This window comes from Muntiacus reevesi, chromosome 3 (genome assembly GCF_963930625.1).
Source record: "Muntiacus reevesi chromosome 3, mMunRee1.1, whole genome shotgun sequence".
Classification (NCBI taxonomy): domain Eukaryota; kingdom Metazoa; phylum Chordata; class Mammalia; order Artiodactyla; family Cervidae; genus Muntiacus; species Muntiacus reevesi.
The window spans coordinates 271,661,625-271,674,342 of NC_089251.1; the positions used below are offsets into that span (position 1 = coordinate 271,661,625).

Sequence of the window (12,718 nt, forward strand, 5' to 3'; positions counted from 1 at the left end):
AGCAACCTGTCCAGGCTCCATATGCAGCGAGGGTGGGGGTGTCTTACTCACTTATATTCCTACAGACTAGCATTGCACCAAGAAAGGACAGAAATGGTATGGACATAACAAGCAGAAGATGCTAAGAAGAGGTGGCAAGAATACACAGAAGAAGTGCACAAAAAAGACCTTCATGACCCAGATGACCATGATGGTGTGGTCACTCACCTAGAGCCAGACATCCTGGAGTGTGAAGTCTAGTGGGCCTTGGGAAGCATTTCATCACTCAATGGGGCTTTCTTCCAGCCGGTGTATATTTAGCTGAATATGGTTTCATGCCTTTTGATTTGGGAAAGAATATTACTCTTAGAATGTCTTCAGTGTTTGGTTTCTTCTACATTGTACTTTGTCTTTTACAACAGTTTTTTTTTTTTCCCTCCTTCAGTCTTTCTAAAATTCTACTCAAGTTTATAGATAAAAATACTCATTTTGAGCAGTTATAAATGTTCACACTTTAATGGTATATTTAGCTATTTACCCTAAAGACAGTTCATTTGGAGTATCTTAGCATGAAGCTAGCTATATTTATCTATAATCTAAATTATACTGTCTATAATTTGCTTAATTTCTAGGGGTCAAGTACACGAATAGATCATGAAACAGCCAGTGTTTTGAGCTCTAGTAGCACACATTAAGCTCCTTGAAGGCTGACCAGTCATCTGGGAACCAAGGTAACGGATTATAGAGTCTTGTCGCTAGAACTCTGAGTGCTCTACTGAAACATTCTTCATGCTTCTTTTAATTTTGGCTTAAGTATTCTTTTGTTTCCATCATCGCAGTCTCTTAAAGAAATGACAGCCAGGTCTCTGCAAGCATCCTGAGGTGCAGCCCACAGCTGGCTCGCCCCCCTGAGCTCTCCCCTCCCCGTGACTTTCTGCCTGGCTGCCCTGGCTGCAGTGGTGCAGCCCTCCACTTCCCACCCTGCTGCACAGTGACCCTCAGGGTCCTCGCCAGCCTGCAGAGCTCTTCTTGGGCTTTCCTTCTTTACAGAGCGTTTTCTGACCCAGGGCCCTCGTGCCTGCCCATGCAGTCTGTGTCTGCCTCCTTTGAAGCACTACATTTGGAGCACGGGGACTATTTTTTAAACAGTATATTTTCCATTACATCTAAATACTTCCTTGTTTTCATAGCATATTCTACATACTCTTTCTTTACTTTAGTAATATAATGGCTCTGAGGAAAAGCATTACATAACTAATGTCGATATAAGAAATGAATTTTAGAGTAGCAGTGATATTATTAATATAAAACTTAATCCTTTTAGTAACTCACAATAGTTACTACTTGGGATCACTAATATGCCAGTAACTGCTAAGACTTGTACGTAAACTATCTCTGATCTTTTCCAAAACCCTTTGAATGTATTATTCTTGCCCCTCTTTTAAGTGAGAATACTAAAGCCAAAAAGATGGTAATTAAATTAGAATTCCACCCCAGTCTGTCCAACATGAGTAGTTTTTACTGTAAAGAAAACCTTTAATATATAAGAGTACTATTGCTTGAAAACTGGCAGCTTGAATACCATTTCCTTTTGGAGTGATTTTTGCATGATAATATTAAGACCTTACTACATTTTTGAATGCCAGCTACTGTCCTGTATACATGTGTGACTTTAGTTAATCTTCACAAAGAAAACCCTATTAGGTAAATTACTCCGTTTGGCAGCTGAGACAGCTGGACCTCAGAGAACTCTGGTAACTTGCTTGTGTCACACAGCTCACTTGCAAATAGTAGGACATTACCAGAAGAGTCTCAAGGTGGCTAAAGTTGCCCCTGGTTTGGAACCACTAATTTATAGATATGATGCATTTCTATAATAGCCTCAACTTTCACACAGTAGCTCTTGCTTTTAAAAAATGCGGTTGATCACAGGACAGGATGACTGGGTGCTATTTCCTGTTTCTGATCTGCTTCTGAGTAAATTCTTGGAATTTACAGGAAGGGAGTAATGATGCTTACCAGCTGCTTAAAAAAAAATTAAATAAGAATATTGACTTTGTATCTCTATATGATCAGGGATCATCCCTATATGATCCCTTTATGACAAAATACTTTTACATGTATAAGGGAGATATCATAATTTTAACAATATTATAATCTGGTGACGGTTAGCAATTGCTTAGAACCAGTACTTAGTAAATAGTAATTGCTAAAAAACATTTTCTCTTTACTGATTATGGTTGTAGATTTTAAAAAGTAAAATTTTTAATTGTGTAAAGAATTTTAGATAAACCACATTTCTTGCTCTGTATGTGTTGGTAGGTGTGTGTGTGTGTGGTGGGTGGGGGAGATGTGAGAAAGAGAAAAATCAGTTGATTGTCTTTCATTATGATAACAGATTTTCACCCACTGATCCAGATAATAGCAGTTTAGGTATGCAAGAACCTACTGTCTCCTTATGACTATATACTACCACTACTAATATTTACTCATAAAGAAGATGGTGATAATGATTATAGCAATATGGATTTTGAAATAACGCTCATTACTTCATCCTGGAAAGAGATTTTTGTTTTTGTTTCTGTTTTTGTTTGAGTTACAGCTAATATCCCATTCATCACTTCATTGGTGTTGGCTTCTGGCTATTAAAGTCATAATTTTGTTTCTAAACTCATTTGGCCCACAGGTGGAAATGGTGTATTCATTGTTGTCAATGCTTGGTACTCATGATAAGGATGATATGTCGTGAACTTTGCTAGCTATGTCTAGCTCCCAAGACAGCTGTATATCCATGCGACAGTCTGGATGTCTTCCTCTCCTCATCCAGCTTTTACATGGCAATGACAAAGACTCTGTGTTGTTGAGCAATTCCTGGGGCGGTAAAGAGGCTCTGGCCAGGGCCAGTGCAGCACTCCACAACATCATTCACTCACAGCCTGATGACAAGAGAGGCAGGCGTGAAATCCGAGTCCTTCATCTTTTGGAACAGATACGAGCTTACTGTGAAACCTGTTGGGAGTGGCAAGAAGCCCATGAACAAGGCATGGACCAGGACAAAAATCCAAGTATGTTCCATATGGTGCATGTGACAAAGCAAATGTAAAAGTTTTTGAAATGAAAAGTTTTTTAATTAGGACGGTGTCTTTATGAATCAGAGTGGGAAATTCATATTAGCCACCTGCACCGCTCACATAGTTTAAAGCTTAATTTCTCTATTTCCCTAGGAAAAAAAGTTAGCAAAGGGAAATGTTGTGTGCACTACAGTACAACCAGAAAATAACAGAAAATCAAAGTAGACTTAAACAGTCATAGCATAGTTGATCTAGAAAGAACTTGAACGATTATGTTCTCCTTCTCTTGAGATTAAGCTCAGGAAAGTGACTTTACGTAAGTTCCTTCAGCTGTCAGTGACCAAGCCATTCTCTTATATTTGCATATCGCTTTACTCAGTGGATGCAGAGCTGTGTTATATCTGTTATTTGATCCTTAGAACAGCCTTGTGAAGTAGGAAGAGAAGATATTATCATCTTCATTTTACAGATGAAGAGACTGAGGTTCAGAGAGGCCAAAAGACTTGCCTGTGGCTTCACAGGTAGTGGGTGGGGGATCCAGGGCCAGAGGCCAGACCCCCTGACCCTCAGCCCAGTGTCCTTCCCACTTCACTGCCTGTCTTCAGGCCTTGGGGCCCCAGCTGCTGGGGTGATCAGCCACCCAGCTCTTTTCTCAGGGAGAAACCCTCTCCCCCAGGAGCAGGGATCATGGGAGTTGGGACCCTTGAGGAGATAAGTTACTTCATTCCTATAGGAAGAACCAAAAGCAGTAAGTATATAAGGGAAGACCTCCTTTCACCTGGTAAGAACCCACACATAGACATACACACAGCAAAGGACTATCGAGTCAGTATCTTGATTGGGGGAGCAGGAGAAAGACTGATGATGAGAACTTGATCTATAAAGATTTAGTAGATTTCTCTTAGGGTTAGGTATAAAGGTGAATTTATTTAAAATTAAAAAATTTTCAACAGTAAGAATATAGCAGAAATGTCCTTTCTGTTTGTCCTAGGGCTAGGGAGAATTAATAAGTTGCTTTACTGGGAGAACATTATCTTTCTGGATTGTTTCCTTTGGCTGTCCACAATTATGTAATGACTTGTATTGTGTGCTCTTAATACCTGTTCTCAGACAAGTTAAATAGAATAAATACTATTACTTCTGAAAAATAGACTTGGTTTTTCAATTTTTATTTCAAGTAACAGTTTTGAAACTTTATGTATAGCACTAAATGTGTAAGTACATTTTCTTAGACACTTTTCCTTTAAATTTTTATTTACTATCTGGTGTCTATATAATAAACTTTCTCTACTAGAGTTGCACTAGGTTTCTCTATACATTTCTATACAGCCATGTGCCTTTCAGCTTTGAAAATATAAATTATAAATAAATAGTTTTATACCAAAATGTTTTTATTATTTCAAATAACCAGTATAATTTTTAAGTTATTAGTTGAATTATAGCATAAACCTACATGGGAGTTAGTCCAGCAGACTTGGTGAAAGGCTGGTGAGGGGTAAACATTTTTACAGAACCAAGGAAAGCCCTTTACCTGTATTTTCCTTTCCATGTGTATAGTAGTTATTCATCTCTTCAGCAAATACTTGTTGATTCACTAAGCTACCATGCATGAGAAGTATATCTGCAAACTCAGTATTTTTTAGGTATAATAAACATCACTACTTTGAGAAAAGAAAGCATTATGGTTTATGTCAACTTTATTTTTCAGTGCCAGCTCCTGTTGAACATCAGATCTGTCCTGCTGTGTGTGTTCTAATGAAACTTTCATTTGATGAAGAGCATAGACATGCAATGAATGAACTCGGTAAGATAAAAATGTTTCTTAATGCCATAGAAGAATCCTGAAGATTTTTTGTCATTGTTGAATTAGGATATAAGGTCACTAACTTCTATTACCATCTGTTTCTTCCTTGTAGCAAGTGACTGGTTTCAAGAGAAGACAATGTCCTAAGTGACAGAAACTGCTACCCTTTTATAGCCTAACTTGGGTTTTTAAAATCTTAGCCAGAGATGGGTGAAAATAATTAAATAAATGGGCCACTCCTGCCAATATTGTCAAGGTAGACTCTGGGTGACAGTTGGTGGGAGGGTAATTTGAATCGTTTTGAGATGTGATGATGTGGAGCTTTGTAATTATTTTTGAACTCAGTCACTTCTGATGGACACAGGAAGGAATTATTATTAAGATTCTCATTTATCTTCATGGTCATCCGTACTTTACTGGATTTTCATGATAAGCAGTGTGTTTGGTATCTCTGAAACTCGTCAATAATGGAAAAAGCATTATTCTCTAATTTATGTTAGAAAGCATTCCATTAATTTTGGAAGGATTACTCTCAGTATGTATTCTCACATACTCTGAACCTTACAGAACCTGCCTCTGTGGCCCCCATTTTTCATGTGATGGTTTCTCTTTGGTTTCTAGGTTCATTTTGCACATGTGGTATTTGTAAGTTGCATCATGCTGAGCCATCTCATGTGAACCTGGATAGCTGTAGTCGTGCCACAAGCAAGAAGCACGCACTGAGTCTCCATCTTGGTGTAGCTGTGCCCTTGCTTTCTGTGCTGTTTATGTTACCTTTCATTCCAGGCCCCGCTTTGCATCTCTGCCACCCTTACCATTCTCATTCATCATTTATCTTAAAAGTGACAAAGTTGTGAGTTTCTTAAGACGCAGAGAACCTGAACGGCTGAGAATGAGTGCTGTCCCCTTGAGACCGTCATTTTGGGAGGCTGTGTGTACTTGGTCTCCGCCGGCCCCCAGCTGCACGTTTCTCCCCACAGGCCCTAGCCCACTTGATTCTCTTCCCTTGCTCCCCAGGTTCCTGTGAAATTGAGTATGCACTTGTGAGTTCTCCCCTCCTCAATACAATCCAGCATTGGTGAAATTTCAAGTTTGGGTGGTTTTTTTGGTTTTTTTTTAACACTCATAATAATGAGAAAAATAATGAACAAACAGGAAAACTAATCCAGTTTTAAGCTCCCACAAATGTTTTCTCTAAATGTCCCTGTGTTCCAATGAACTGTAGACTAGGACTGACCCACATTAATCATCTGAATTTCCAAGTGAAATCTAGACTCAGTATTTGTTCCTCTTCCTTCTTCAGGTAGGAAGGCTACCCGGGGCATTTCATCCCAGGAGCTATGGCAGGGGCTTTCAGGTGAGGAGCAGGATGGGGCCTATGGGGGTGTTACTGTGGGGATGCAGCCACAGGGGATTACCTTCTCACTCCTAGCCTCTGACTTTGCGTTGGAGCCAAAGAAGAAACTAGGTGTGTAGACTGTGGATAGATGCAGTCAGGTAGCACAAGGGATCTGACAGTGAGGGATAGGAGGAAAGAAGTCCCAAGTAGATGAAGAAAAATTCCTCAGCCCAGTCAGCTAGGACTGTCTTTTGTAGATGCAAGAAAATTCTACAACCATTAGGGTCATTTAAGTTTGCAACTATTAGTGTTGCAAGTTTTAGACTATAATACCAGGAATGTACACATTTATTAATTTCCAACTCTGTCCTAGAAACTGTGCTAGGCACTAGATAACAAAATGAAATCCAGTAAGTGGCCCAGGTGATTCTTATGGGACTAAAAATGCCAAAGCTTCTCTCTTTCTGGCCTCTTAAAAAATACAAAGTCTTTTACACTAAATTTCATTCTGCTCAACAAAATAAATTATATGCTCTTATTCAAGTTATTTGCTTATATCCTTACCCGATTAATAGAGTCTCTGGTGCTAAATATTCAGTTTTTGTTTTACTAGATACAGAAACCTCCACCATAAACTCCTAGTTCTATTAAAACAGACACTGGCCCTGCCTATATTTCTAGATACTTTAAACAATTTTTACAATCTTTTTCTATTAAACATATTATAAGTGTTCCTTATAATCCACAGACACGAGACATAGTCGAACGAGCACCTCACACACTAAAGTTACAAATAAAAAGAACTTAAAGAAAGGGGAATACACAGGAACACTGCTGTCTTCCTTATCCAGAGCAGACTTTACTAGATTCCAACATAAGATATTTTCTCAACCCATCACTATTGTTAATACAGCTTTATTCGTTTTAAAGTTTTTAAACCTGCCACAGGGAAATATTTTAACCAGGGCAGAAAGGCATTTCGAGGAACTGAAGGACACGTCTCTTCCCCTGCCCATTTGGTACCAAGACGGGTTAATGAAACAATGGAAATCTGGGAAACTAATCTTACAGGGAAAAGGATATGCTTGTATTTCCCCAGGTGGATCCAACAAACTTTTTCCTCGGAAAATTCGACCCAAGGGGGCCCCCGACATTCAAAATGGAAACAACAAAAGCTCCAAGAGGAAGACGTTCCAATACAGGCCATGGCTGCGCTAAAGATCTCCAGAAAGCACCACCCTCAGTGACATCTGTAAGGCATAGTTCCGGCCAGGCAGAAAAGGAGAGCCGACCTCAACAGAAGTAGGTTGCCTTTGTTCAGGCAAGGAGGGGCGACAGTCGGCCTAACGACAAGGCTGAGCACCGAGAGGGATCAGGGAGGCTTCATACTTATAGGGAGGTTTGTGGAAGCAATAAGGGAAACGTCAATCAGGCGGGATATTTTAAGTATTCTTTTGTTGAGATGACACTCTATAGTTGGGCAGAGGGTGATAAGTCTTCTGGGCGGGTGTAGGGGGTGGTAGGTTTCCGGACAGGGGGTGATAAGTCCCAGATAGATGCAACTGGCCTGGAGCATCAGGATGGAACTAAAATTATGCTTTGTTTTCTCCAAAGTTAGATGATTCAGCAAGGGGCCTTTGAGACTGGTGCTCTCTTTTCTAGGCCCAAAAGACTCCTTCATTCCAGACCCTGAAATCATAAAATAAAGGGGGGGGGGGAGAAGGGCGCCTTATCTCTCTGGCTACTTCCTGCCGGATGGTGCGACGGTTTTGGGTCTGGAATGGAGGATCGTCCTAGGGCCCACAGTCTCCTTTTTTCTGAGCTTGAGGTGAGGCTCTCGAGAAGAAGAAAACAGTCTTGACCTGATCTCAAGAGATGGCCCGAATCCGTTCTTGGAGAAACCTTTGAAAGAGATTAAAGAGACAGGGTCCAGATAAGAGGAATAGAATGATAAATACTAATGGCCCCAGAAAGGGAGCAGCCAAGGGAGGATCTGTGGGAACAGGTTTTGGGGAATGTAAAGGTTTTCTAACTCTTTCTGCGGCATTCAATTCTGTCTCTAAGTTCTCTGACTCAACCCTGGACTATCCCCGTTTCATTAGCAAAATAGCAGCAGTCCTCTCCTAGGAAAAGGCAGGTCCCTCCCTTTTCTGCAGTGAGAAGGTCCAGGGCTCGCCTATTTTGTAGGGCCACAGAAGCCAATGAGTTAATTTGTTTTGGGATTGAAACGAAGGACTCTACTACCTGCTCCATGTCTTCATTAAGTTCTTGGGACAGCTTGTAATAGAAATGGGCAGAGGTCGAGATGCCTCCCATCCCGGTGCCTTAGGGCTGCTGCTATCTATGCCAGTCCCAACCAGGAGGGGGGGGGGGGCGATGACAGCTCATCTTTTTCTGTGGGAAAGTTCCCCTTGGGGGGTAAACTCTTTGTTCTAGCTCTCCCTCTTCGAGGAATGTTAGGCCTGGGGTCAGGAAGACCAAGATGCAGGGTCCAGGGGGGTCTAAGGGGAGGCATGAATATGCATAGGTCCCACAGAGAATGAAGATTCCTGGATTGGTGCAATTATTTGTGCTGTTCCAGAGAACCCAAGTGGAACAGAAGGAGGGAGTGGAGTTTGTAAGACCAGTGCAGTTGGGACTAGAGTAGTCAATACAGGTTAAGTTTGAAGAGGCTGAGAGTAAGGACATTGTCAGAGACTGGCCCAATGAGTTGTGTAGTTTTCTGTTGGGAAGGGGAAGTACAGTTGCCCTGTGACAGCCAGGTTGAGGGTAAGGGAATGGCTCTGTGTGGTGAGGGAGACAGTGACATGCATATCCAACACTGGGATGTGTGTGGTGTGTACTGGAAGAATTGAAAGGAAGAGTTGAGAAGGCGGGGAAGGTGTTGGTTGCCAGAGGTAGGTTTTAGGAGAGGCCGTAATTGGGAAAGGAGGTCTAGGTGTTTGTAAGGCTCAGGGGTCAACTGTAACCGGGAAATTATGTTCTTTGTAACTTGTTCTTGTTTCTTTTCCCGATTTTGATCTAGTACCCCACCCCCGTCTGAGTACCCCCAGTGGGTAATGGGATAGAAACATATGTTTCTTCCATTTGGCTTATGGCAGGTACTCATGAAACTCCCTCTCTTTTGTACTTTGACAGTGAGTAGGGATTTGGACTTCCCGCCCCTGAGGTTCATGTCATGGTGCATGGTTTTGGAGCTGTATTGTAACATGAGGAATGTACGTAGGAATAAATGTCTGAGCAGGGGCAGGGAGTAGCCAGGAGGCTGGGGAGTGCAGCAAGGATAAGGAGCAGGGGAGTCATGGGGCTGTTAGTTAGACAGTACAGAGGAAATAGCACCCTAGGAGTAGAACCCAGCTAGCAATGTAGGTGATACCCACGGAAAGATGAAGAATAGGTGGCCAGTCCTGAGGGGAGACAGTTACTAGGCCTACAGCAAGGATTAAGATTAGGAGTGCAGCTATAGTTAGAGAGACAGGGAGAGGTCAGTCAGGGTGAGGGGCAGAAGGCCCCAAGTTGGTGGTGATTTGAATCTGAGGAGGAACAGTGCTCATTAGCATGTAGAATGATGTAGAGAATGAGAGTAAAGAAATCAATTTCGTCTGGAGTCAGGTTGTAGAAGGTTCCCTGGAGCCACAGTTGAGACACCAGTGCAGTCAGGTCTTTGAAGGAAGTTCCTGTTGGGGCGCTGATCCAGAGGTCTTGTAGTAGTTGGGTCAGGAGCAGTTGTAGGTTGAAGAGAGTCCAGGTCATTCAGTGTCCTCTCCGATAGTTGGCAGGGGTTGTCGCTGGGTGAATTTTAAGGAGGTGGGTGCTGTGCGGGAGACCTGATAGGTGTCATTTAAGGAGGGCAGCACAGGATTGGAGGTGACCCATTTTAGACGAGAGAGGTGTACCCAGGAGGCGACCTTTTTGAGTTTAGCTGCAGTTGGGGCAAGGAGGATGACTTTGAATGGTCCCTGCCACTGTGGGGTTAGGTCACCCTGGGGATGATCAGACAGATAGACCATGTCCCCAATTTGTAAAGGGGGCAGGGAGGCTTGGGGGTCAGGGGCAGGCAGATTGTGACTGATGTATTTCCAGAGGGCATTGCGGAGTTGCGTCAGCAGAGGGGGGAGTGTAGGAAGCTTGGTATGGGAGGAGGCTCAGGGGGGAGTCCAGGAGGGAGCATGGGCCTTCCATACATCACCTCAAAGGGGCTCAGCCCCAGGGGCTTTCTGGGCAAAGCCTGTATTCTGAGGAAAACAATTGGTAAAAGTTTACTCCAATTCAGATGTACCTCGAGGGTTAGTTTGGTAAGGGTTTTTTTGATTGTTCTACTCATCCTTTCTACCTTTCCTGAGGACCGGGGAGGGTATGGAATGTGAAATTTCCAGGGTGTCTGTAAGAATTGAGGAAGTTGTTGGGTGCCCTTGGATGTAAATTCTGGGCCATTATCAGACTGTAGGGATGAAGGCAGGCCAAACCTGGGGATAATTTCTGTGAGGAGGATTTGGGCCACTGTGTGGGCTCTTTTGTCTGTAGTGGAAAATGCTTCTACCCATCCCGAAAAGGTGTCCCGCAGTAGGCTCCGAGGACCGCGGCCCCGGGCCAAAGCGACACACCTCCGGAGCCAAGTGAACCCTGAGTAGCAAACGGGATGGTGGGGGGCGGTGGGGGGGGAGCGGTGCGGCGCCGCTCGCTGCCCCACCCAGCTCCCGCAGGCTCGCAAGGCCGCTCAGGTTCCCAGAAGCGCCCCGGGCCGGGCCAGGCGGGTGCTGGCTGGGGGTGGCGGTGTGCGGGGCTGGGGCGGCGTCGGCTGCTCTCCGAGCTGCAGGGCCTGGCCGGCCGGAGTCCAGTCACGGGTCGTGCGGCTGGCTCAAGTGCAGCGCGCGCCCCCCGTGGAGAGCTGCGGTTCAAGGCCCGACCAGCAGGTCAGAACAAAAAGGGAGGTGCAATGCAGGGCTCTTAGGGCGCCTGGCAGCTGCCTCGGTCTAAGGACATACCACCCTGAACGTGCCCTGTCTCCTCTGATCTGGGAAGCTGAGCAGGTTCGGGCCTGGTTAGTACTTGGATGGGAGACCGCCTAGTAGTTAGACAGTTTTTTTATTTTTCTGAATGCTTACTTCAGAAAGTTAGAATTGGATGACTGTAAACAATAAAACGAATAATATTTTCATAATGTTAAGAATACAGAGTTGGATATTCTTTTTCCTGTTCTACCACAGCTAACTGGAAGTCAGTTGTAGTAAGTGTATATATATATATATATGTATGTATGTATAATTTTTCTTCTTCTCTATATGAATTTGCAAAGAGGTTTCTCTTAAAATACTGTGTTAATGTGCTATACATTTACCCCAGACTCTGTCTTCAAGTTGGTTCTGCCTAAGACTCATATTCAGACTTGACAAACTGGTATGTTTACTCATGCAAATGTTCTCTTAAGTTATGTGAATGAAAGTGTATTTGCTAGAAAACCTGCCTTTCTTCAAGATTCATGTCAATCATTTTGTGGCCGGAGACAACTCACCCGGTGCTTAGGTTTTCGCAGAGTACATGTTGTAGGTGAGGGGCCTGGTGCTATTCTCTTCAGTTTTGAGACATTTCCTTTCTCTAATTAACAGACTGCTGGTAGTTATATGACATCTGGCCAAAGACTAGCAGGGGGACACTCTTTCTGCCCCCTTCTGATGCCTATGTCAGAGGCTTTCTCTATCTCCTTTATACTTTAATAAAACCTTATTACGAATAAGTCTCGATTTGAGAACACATTACCAACATATACTGGTTTCCAAATAACTTTTCTAAAATACTGTAGAAAAATTTCATATCATTATCCTTCTGGTAAGCTGTGAAATTTCTTCAAAAACACTAGATTTATTATTTCTCGCATTATCAACTCACAGCCTATACCACAAGCTGAGGTTTTTTTATATAAATGGGACTAAAAAACGCCGAAGCTTCTTTCTGGTCTGTTGAAAAATACAAGTCTTTTACACTAAATTTCATTCTGCTCAATGAAATAAATGATATGCTCTTATTCAAGTTATTTGCCTATATCCTTACCCCATTAATATAGTCTCTGATTCTAAATATTGAGTTTTTGTATTCCTAGATACAGAAACCTCCACCATAAACTCCTAGTTCTGTTAAAACAGACACTGGCCCTGCCTATATTTCTAGATACTTTAAACAATTTTTGCAGTATTTTTCTATTAAGAAAAAACGCCTCAGGGTGGTCCTCTCTCAGGGTCCTTGCCCCTGAGCCTGGGGGCCAGCGAGGGGCTCCACACTCCCAGGCCAAGGCAGAACCACATGCACACGTCTGTTCCTGCCCCCTGCACCGTCAGAGAGCTCGGGTGAGCCAGAGTCTGTCAGGCAGCTCCTGGGCAAGCCCAGCAGCACCGCCTGTTGCCGGGAGCCAACACATGAGACCCTACCCCTAAAAAGGCCATAGGGGAGAAATCCTGACAGGCAAGGCGAATCAGGTTTTCAGGGGTTTCGAAAAAGTCAGCTCACGAAACCCTACCCCTAACAAGGCCA

At 43.2% G+C, this 12,718-nt stretch overlaps 1 long non-coding RNA gene across 15 annotated transcripts in view; it reads left to right on the forward strand.

The window, feature by feature from the left end:
- Nucleotides 1-12,718, forward strand: part of LOC136165534 (uncharacterized) — a 1,046,218-nt gene that overhangs the window by 783,100 nt on the left and 250,400 nt on the right. The gene's annotated exons all lie outside the window — the stretch shown is intronic.